The sequence below is a fragment of the Helianthus annuus genome, chromosome 5 (genome assembly GCF_002127325.2).
Source record: "Helianthus annuus cultivar XRQ/B chromosome 5, HanXRQr2.0-SUNRISE, whole genome shotgun sequence".
In the NCBI taxonomy this organism is placed as follows: Eukaryota; Viridiplantae; Streptophyta; class Magnoliopsida; order Asterales; family Asteraceae; genus Helianthus; species Helianthus annuus.
Window position 1 is genome coordinate 131,867,146 of NC_035437.2, and position 10,160 is coordinate 131,877,305.

At 33.3% G+C, this 10,160-nt stretch overlaps 1 long non-coding RNA gene across 1 annotated transcript; it reads right to left on the minus strand.

Annotated features, from left to right (window-relative positions):
- Window positions 1-7,905: 7,905 nt before the first annotated feature.
- LOC110939174 lies at window positions 7,906-9,563 on the minus strand. The gene is made up of 4 exons (XR_002592036.1): window positions 9,484-9,563; window positions 8,866-8,975; window positions 8,486-8,536; window positions 7,906-8,080 (listed from the first exon to the last, which is right to left on the minus strand). It is a non-coding gene; the product is annotated as an uncharacterized LOC110939174 (long non-coding RNA).
- Between the last annotated feature and the right edge of the window lie 597 nt (window positions 9,564-10,160).

Here is a 10,160-nt window from a genome sequence, read left to right on the forward strand (position 1 = left end):
TTTAGAATGTAAGAAATAAGTCCATGTAAACCTAAAAAAGCCATCTACAGTTACCAAACAATATCTTTTCATTTTAAGACTCATGACTTTTACTGGGCCAAACAGATCCATGTGCAGCATTTCCAAGCACTTGGTTGTTTTGGACTCTTCAATGGATTTAAAAGAGCTTTTATGTTGTTTTCCTTTTAAACAAGAAACACAATGCTCAAGACAGGTGAACAGTTTTTGAGGAAGACCTCTTACAAGACCCTGTTTTGACAAAGCAGTGATTGTCTTGAGACTTGTGTACCCCAATCTTCTGTGCCATAGTTCTGTCTCTTTGTTAGAGGCAGCTGAGAGCAGACAGACATCAGTCCTGGGGCTCACTTTTGATAATCAACTACATAAACATTGCCACTCCTTTGAGCAACAAGTTGAGTTTTTCCAGTTTTTATTATTTCTTCAATCTGTTTGACCATTTCTAGTCCAACAATCCTACAACACTCCTTAGTAAAAAAGACCCATAACCTTTGTCACTCATTTGTGAGACACTAAGGAGGTTGAATTTTAGATTGTCAGTCAGATTGACATTTTCAAATTTAACATTTCCAGACTGTACTGTACCAGATCCAATCATCTTCCCTTTACTATTATTACCAAAAGATATATCACCCCCTCCATGAGTTTTGAATTCTTTGAGTCTGGCTTTACATCCAGTCATGTGCCTGGAGCCTTCACTATCTACATACCAAAGACTATCTAAGCATGCAAAAGCTCCCTGCACATCAGGTAAATAATTAGTTCAGGAGGGTCTCTAAAGCTAATAAGGCTTTGGATGTGGTCTCAACAGTGTCTGTGTTAAGTTCAGAAAGATGGACAGTGGTTAGCTCAGGGGTTTGGGCAGTTTTTGAAACATTTTTCTCTAACCACTGTTGGGGGTCATTTCCCATCAACTTTTGATAACCAAAGGGATGCCTGTTCACTTTTGGTTTAGAAGGCCTTTTTGTAAGCCTCATAAACATGTGGGACCCTTGGGTATGGAGGTTGACATTTACCTCTTTGGTATTGGTTAGCAGGGGGTGCATCTGTCACTTGAACCTCTCTTTTAACAGAGGTTTGGTTCAGCTGTTTTGTAACAACTGTTTGGATAGGCACAAATGATGGTTGTTTCTTGACTTGTGATTTTGATGAACTCATGAGTGTTTTTGAAGTGTACTCTTCCTTTTTGACCTCAAAGGATTTCAAGTACACATACTCTTGAGCGAGATGGTTTGATTTACCACAGATGGTGCAGCTCTTTAAAGGCACAATGGTACTTGTTTTGTTAATGTCATAAGCTTTTAAATGAAAACAATCTTTGGTCAAATGATTTTTCTTTTCACAAAAGTCACAAAACAAGTTTTTAATCTTTTCTTTTCTTCTTTTCAGACTCCTTTGCAACAGAGTTTTGAACTACTATTGGGATGTCCTTAAGAGGAATTACCTTGGCTTTTGGAGCTTTGGAACCATCCACAGTGGTGAAGTCCATGGGTTTGAAGTTTTCAAGGATGTCACACTCATCAGACCATGTGGGTTTGAATTGGTATTTCTCAATCTCCTCAAAAGTTGAGGACCCCACTGATCTTTCTAGAGAGATTTTGTTACCACTTTTATCAGTTATTCTAATTTCCTGACCATCCTTGTTAGTGGGTATGATTTCAACAGAACCAAATTGATTTGCAGCAGTGTTTTCAACTTGGTCATTTTTCCTGAACCATATGCCAAATTTTACATTACTTTCAATCTGTTTTTTAAGCATAATCTCATAACCTTTGCAGGATTCCACCCATTTTTCACATGTGATTTGGGTGGATTCCAACTCCTTTTTGCAGGTTTGATATTTTTCTATCATGGCTGGAGTTGGTCCTTGGTTATGCTATGCTCATGTTTGAGGCTACAAATCTCATTTTCCTTTTCAGACAATTTGATTTTCAATTCTTTTAAAGATTTTTCAAATTGCACTTCATCATTTAACACTCTATCTCTAAGGTTTTCATTCACCTCCTTGATGTTTGCAAATGCTATGATGCATTTGTCTGAACAAAGGTTTTTAAGAACCTAGGGTGATACCTTAGTTGCAGCCATCATGGCACAATCACAGACATGTTCACTTTCTTCTGGCTTTTTCTCTTCTTTTTTACCTTGTTTCTTCTCCTCTTCTTTAACAGACCAGGGGTCAGACAATGGTTCCAACAGCGGTTCTGAACTTTCTTCCAACAGTTGTTCACCAACAACAGCAGTAACCACTGCTTCAGCAATTGTATCCACTGTTTCAGCACTGGATGTTCCTTCTTCAGTTTCCAGCCCTTCTGGAATTGACTCTAATGCTGCAAAACATAATTCATCACTAGAAACAACATTATCAGCATATAGAGCAAAGTTTTCATCACCTAGATCCTCAGGCAAGCTACTCCGATCAACAAAGCCTTGGGTGAAAAAGCTTTGCTGATCTGTTTGAACAACTGTTTGTGTAGCTTGTTGAGGTGCAACTTGTTGCACCTGAACCTGAGGAGCTGGGGCCTGGACATACTGTATCTGAGGAACAGTGGTTTGGACATAGTGTACAGGAACAGGTGTTACAGGGTATGCATAGTGAGCAATGTTTACATGGGGGTATATTGGGAATACTGCACAGTGGTTTGGTTATTTTGTTGTCTAGAACTAGGGTGTGTGATGATTGGTCCACTGTTTTGACTCCTACACTCTCTAGCAAAATGACCTAACCTATTGCACTTGTAGCATTTTCTCTTTGACTTATCTAACCCTACTTTCAAGTTCCCATGTAACCCTGGAAATTTTCTCCGTGTCCTTTTGTAAAACTTGCTGGTTCTAACACTCAGCAGTGCAAGTTGGTGCAAAATATCCATTTCTTCCAGATCAGTTGGATCAAAATGCTAGAGATCATTGAGTTCAAAGGACAGATTGTCAGAATGCTGGTTTTCTCCATTAGTTGTGAAAGCATAATTGGATGAGTAAGAATCAGAGTTGTTAAAAGCTCCACCACCTGTTATGTCAATGTAATGATCATAACTCTGATCCTTACTACCACCAGATTCTTCCTGACCCAAAAGAGTTGTGTTGCCAAATGAATAGTCATCTGCAACCTTCCGAGTCTCTTGTAGCTTCTTTTTCTGGTTCAACTCCCTTTTATAGGTCAGGAGTCTACCATGAAGCTGGGTTAGGGTCAGATCTTTGAACCCAACTGAATTCCTGGTTACAAAAGCAATTGTGTCCCATTTTTCAGGAAGTGACCTAAGAAACCTACTGTTTTGTGTTGCATTAGCAAATTCAACCTTAACAAGTTTCAGTTCACTTATGAGACAGCTAAAACGTTCAAACTGTTGTGTTAATGATTCACCCTTAGTGTGACAAAAGGTTTCATACTGTTGGTTCAAAGTTTCCCTGTTATTTTCAATTACTTCTTCAGTCCTACCAAATTGTTCCTTAAGTGCATCCCACAATTCCTTGGCACTGTTACAGTGTAACAGCCCAACATAAATTTCATTTGGGAGTGCAGATGCAACGATGCTAAATGCCTTGGCATCCAGTTCAATTTTATGAAAGTCCTGGTCAGAATAGTTTTCAATTTTCTTAGGTACAAGAACTTTTAGATCCTCAACAGTCGGCACCATTGGAACATGTGGTCCAAAGACAACTGACTTCCAACATCCGGTATTCTGTTGAGCTAGGATGTGACTCATCCTTCGCTCCCAGATGTTGTATTCAGATCTGACCAACATAGGTGGTTTGAAGAGTGAACCAATGTTGTTTGTGTTATCCTGTGATTGTGACGCCATTTTGGTTGTTTTACAGATACTGAATAATCAACTTTTGTACGTGATTACACCTTACTCTGTTTTTCAACTAAAAACGAACAATCGAAAGTATCAACGAAATTGAGCTGAACTTTTACGTCAAAATGACTGTTAAATCAAATTTGACTGTCCTCGCTCTGATACCAATTGTTAGGATCTGAGTTTCTTTTGATTGTGTTTATTTAATTAGAAAGAAGATGAAACAGAGATGTATTGCAGCGGAATTAGATGAAATAAACTTTCAACACATAATCAATGGAAGAATAAGTTTCAGCAAACATGTTTAACAAATAATTGAATGATTGTATTTACTATAATAATCAATTACAATGCATGCATGCACTAATCTCCCCCTCAGCCTGAGCTCACTTGATTGTTCGTACAAAATGACTTGTGTGAAAGAGCTAACAGAACAATACTGTTCTATTTATAGTACAAAACAGCCACTGAGCATCTTTGGCTGACGTCACCATGAAAGTGACATCTAATCTCCTAACAAACTACAACTACTGCTACATGCAACCGCTGATTACAAACTACTGATTACAATAAACAAAGTATAAAAAAACACTGATTCTTCATTCTACTGCTATAGCTCCAGCAGTGCTTTGGTCTTCAGCAGTACTTAAGACATATCAGTAGATTGAGTATCAGCACTTTAGTCTTCATCAATCTTTATGGTTAGCAGCAGTTGTGAAGAGCAGTACTTGAGTCCATCAGATGTTAGGAGCCACTGTCAAGGGGAAAGATTATGTACAAACAACTGCTTATTATGGATCCACTGATCTGAACCAGTTTTGGCTTTATCAACTGTTCCTTTGTAGGGTTTAATCCCAACACCTTATGAAAAACTGAATAACTTATGATTGTTTAATTGCAAATTACAATTGATTATTATTTTCATCTAGTTATAGTTATGTGCAATTGTTACAGCCTTTTAGGGTTTATGTGAAATTGATTTATGGCTTATGTTTAATTTTATTTGTCTTATAAAATTAGGGAATTTGGAAGTTGAAAGATGAAAAAACAAACTCTCATTAGTAGTCTTTCTAAAAGAAAATTCCAATAAAATGATGATTTGGGTCCAACTCCTAGTTCAAATGTTGTTGATGATAAGCAAGAAAATAAATATATTGGTCCAAGTTCATATAATGATATTGATATGCAAGAAAATGAAGATATCGGTCCAACTCCAAGTCCAATTATTACTTCGGCTTCAAGTCCTTCAACACGAAACAAAATCGATTTGAATGATCTTCCTTCGGATCCCTCCGATAGACCACCTATTACTAGTTATCATCCTAATCAAATAGACGACATAAGAAGAGCGTATCTTGTTAAAAAGACTTTTCAACCACGAGGTCATGACTTTAAATGGACAAACTATTCTAGTGGCCGGAGACGTTTTAATGTTAAATGGTTTGATAAATATCATTGGTTAGAGTATAGCACTAATAAGAAAAAGAATATTGTTTATGTTGTTACTTGTTTAATGAAAGTGTTGGTAATAAAGGTGGAAGAGAAATTTTTGTAATTGGAGGCTTTTGTAATTGGAGTAAACCGGGTGTCTTAAAAGAACATGTTGGGTTAGTTAATAGTTTACATAATAAGACAACGCAAAAATGTGAAAATTTCTTTAACACCTTAATATTATAATTTTGTTTTAATCCATATAAGATTTTATAAAACTGTACTTTTTAATTTTTAATTTTACAACATCGCTTGCTTACTCTTTTCTTTCTTTCTTTTTTTTTTTTTTTTTTTTGCAATTTCGCCTTTGACTTTCTCAAGTAGTTTGAATGGTTTTGGATTTTACCTTTCTCAATTGAGCCCTTGAAACGCCATGAACAATCAACATGCTATAGTCTGCTCCTAAATGATTAGCCAGACCCGTTTGTGATGTGAGATCAGTGAATAACACCAAACCTAACATTTATAACCAACAAAACAAGCAAAAAACATAAATCCCACATAACTACACGTCAAAGTGATGTGAGATCGGTGAATAATAGCAAACCTAACATTTATAAGCAACAAAACAAACAAGCAAAAACACAAAATCCTCATAACTACACATCAAATAAGGAACAAAAAAATCCTCATAACTACACGTCAAATAAGGAACAAAAAGAATATTTGTTACAAATTCTTCTTCATTGTTTATAGATCCATTCTAGAACATGCTTATACAAAAATAAAAATTCGAAAAATGTATTTGGTAATGAATTTCTTAAATTTTCAAACAGATAGAGTTAGTATGCGTATATGTTACATCAACACCAACAAAATCAAAGCATTCATATCCATACAATTAATTAAACCATAATTCTCACACTAGTACTTTTGAAAAAAAAATATTTTTAAAAATATAAAGAAAGATTATGAGGTAAATCAAATTAGATAAAAGTAAAATAAATAAAAGCTCTTACATTTGCACCTAAAAGATATGCCATCTTTGGGGCAAGGATGTGGATGAATGAGAGAAGAAAGGGTGCATCGATGATTGAATGATTATAATGAAAATAGTATAGTGTTCGTTTAAATAGGAACTGTGGGGTTACGCTAATGCAAATTTTACTATAATTACCCTAAGAATTTTAAGAGCTTTCAAAATGGAACCCAACTATTATAGAAAATATCATTTTGATCTATCAGAATGCAAATAAAGTTATTCTTTTACTAGAGGTAACTTAAAATCGTTAAAATCCTTAGATTCCTGGTACCTGTCCCATACATGAGGGACACTTTAGTCAAATCTTGTTTAATACAAGAGGTAACTTAAAATATGAGGGACACTAGCTTATAAACCCGTGTATTACAAAGGATTAAAAAAATCTAGATTAACTATCATCTTAACTTGTAAGTGTTATAAACCTGTGTATTACATGGGTTGAATATATAAAAAGTAAATCATAAATTTCTATATAATCCTTATCACACGATTAAAGAATGTAATAATATTATAATCTTATACATTCATTATTCATGAATTTTATCATGTAGAAAAACAATTAAAAATAGAAAATAAATCAATATAAATATTTTAAAAATTGTTACTAATTTATTTTTAAATAATATATAAATATTCTGGTTTTTCTAAAGAAATTCAATTGTTTTTCTTTTTCTTCGGGAGAATTGATCAAAGAAAATGTCAGGAAACGGGCTGTTATTGTTGGTAATTATTTGCAATTAACTGATCTTATAAAATTAAGTAATAAATATATTCTTTTATAAACTTGATTATTTTAAATAAAAATACATATTAAACCTAAAATCAGATTTGTTATTCCACTAAATGAGTTTCTAATAATTTGGAATAATTTTGGCACTTATTGAATGATTAGCATGTTAAAATATTATTTTTGTAATTATTTACAATTTAATTGATTTATAAAATAAAAATATTGGTTTTGGGCATTTTTCTAAATATTTAATTGGGTATTTTAAGTCTCCAAATAGGGGAACCTAATTTCGTAGAGTTGTTGCTTGTTATTTATTTTATAAATCTTTAGGGTTTGTTATATTAATTTTTACGATAAATATCTTGTCGAATTTCATAAATTGTGTGGTTGTATATTTAGTGGATCGAATTTTCACAAACAGTGAGTAAATTATATTCCCTTTTTGAATTAAGTTTTTTGGGTGTATCATTCTATCACAAATTTTCTTATTCCTTTTAAATTATTATCAAACATGCAATATCAGTGTGTAGTTCATTTATTATTTGGTTATGTGTTCATTCGGTTATTGAATTTAGACAAGCAAGCATATTGTGGATTCACGCCCTTTCCTCATGAGTATGGGATGTGGTATCGACTCACACTTTCTTTCATGGGATGACCTTTTTTCATTACTATGGGAAGTTGGTATCGTGGCCTCTTAGTCACACCCTTGTGGGTGTGGGATACAAACATTTGGTTTTGGTTTATTTTGTCACACCCCCAAATTATCATATGCTGGTTTTACCGCGAGGCGTGTGACGTACCAGGATCTAGCCACTAATCATGTCGAACTAATAGTAAACAATATTAAACACAATCATCATGTCCAACATGAATAGTGTATTCCAAAATAAACGTTTCAAACAAAAGTATGTATTCAGCGGAAGCAAAAGTAAATGTTTTAAAACAACCAAAACCATATTGTTTTAAAATGCATAATATTAAATGTTCTCTTCAAACAACACGCAACATGACACTTTAAGCTCCTCAGACTGCAAGTTTCTGTGCACTGATGTACCTAACGACCTGCAAATCATGCATAAGAGTGTCAACAGAAAGTTGGCAAGTCCACTGGTTTTGTTCAACGTAAATAATACATTCAAACATTTGAAATAAGGGTTATTTGGGTTCATCTAAAAAATATGGTGTTAAAATATGACCAAAAAGCCAAATCATTTTGAATTCAATAGAATTAAAAGATTCAATTGTTATCTAGAAGAAAAACCGTACTCCAATTGTAATGTGTAGGTAAATTAAACCAATTGCATATATAAATATCTGTTATTATATTTATATAAATACATGATATTTCAAAATGAGGATCTAAAAAATTTGGGGGGTCCAAACATAGGGTTTACTTTTTTATTAGGCAGGCAACCCTGTATAGGACACAATTATCAAACTAGGAAACAATAATAGGTGTGCCTTTACCTCATACACCACCAATCGCGGGTTTCATCGAGACGTTTGAGATATACCAGCCTGACATATGAGAAGCAAACTTAGATAATCTAAACACATACGAAAAAAAATTGAATCATTTTCTACTTTTTATATAATACAATTTACCATGTCAAAAGGCTTTGAGTGGTAATATATATAGATCATCATTGTTAACTAAAAATCACACCTTAATATTATAATTTTGTTTTAATCCATATAAGATTATATAAAACTATATTTTTTAATTTTTAATTTTACAATATCGGTTGATTACTCTTTTCTTTCTTTCTTTTTTTTTTCTTTTCTTTTTTTTTTTTGCAGTTTCGCCTTTGACTTTCTCAAGTAGTCTGAATGGTTTTGGATTTTACCTTTCTCAATTGAGCCCTTGAAACACCATGAACAATCAACATGCTATAGTCTGCTCCTAAATGATTAGCCAGACCCGGTTTTGATGGGAGATCGGTGAATAACACCAAACCTAACATTTATAACCAACAAAACAAGCAAAAAACATAAAATCCTCATAACTACACGTCAAAGTGATGTGAGATTGGTGAATAATAAAAACCTAACATTTATAAGCAACAAAACAAACAAAAAAAAACACAAAATCCTCATAACTACACGTCAAATAAGGAACAAAAAAATCCTTATAACTACACGTCAAATAAGGAACAAAAGAATATTTGTTACAAATTCTTCTTCATTTGTTTATAGATCCATTCTAGAACATGCTTATACAAAAATAAAAATTCTAAAAATGTATTTGGTAATGAATTTCTTAAATTTTCAAACCGATAGAGTTAGCATGCGTATATATTACATCAACACCAACAAAATCAAAGCATACATATCCATACAATTAATTACACCAAAATTCTCAAATTAGTACTTTTGAAAACAAAAAGTGATTTTTTTTTAAAATGTAAAGAAAGATTATGAGGCAAATCAAATTAGATAAAAGTAAAATAAATAAAAGCTCTTACATTTGCACTGAAAAAGAGATGCCATCTTTGGGGCCAGGATGTTGATGAATGAGAGAAGAAAGGGTGCGGCGGTGATTGAGTGATTATAATGTAAATGGTATTGTGTTCGTTTAAATAGGAACTGTGGGGTTACCCTAATGCAAATTTTACTATAATCCCCCTAAGAATTTTAAGAGCTTTCAAAATGGAACCCAACTATTATAGAAATATCATTTTGATCTATCATAATGCAAATAAAGTTATTCTTTTACTAGTAAATTAGAGTTTTCGACATTTAAGTATATTGTGAATTTCACTTTTAATCCTAAATATAACGAACCGAGAAAGTTGATCCTTGATATTCATATGCTGTGATAGTTTATGTATTGTTGTTTAACGCCCGTTAATTTTATATGTAAAGTTCGGTTACGTGTCTTGCACATTAATAGGGCAAATTGGATTTATTTTTACCCTTTTAATGAAAAAAGTAAATTACGTTTTTGGCGCATGTGGTTAAGTTACGTTAACTCTATCAGCTCATAAAGTAAGTTTATAACACTTCAACCACCAATGCCATTTTCCTAACTTTTTTAGCCCATAAATTTAACTACATCCATGTTATTCCTTAAAATCCTAGTACATGTCCCTTACATGAGGGGCACTTTAGTCAAATAGCTAGTTTAATGCAAGAGGTAACT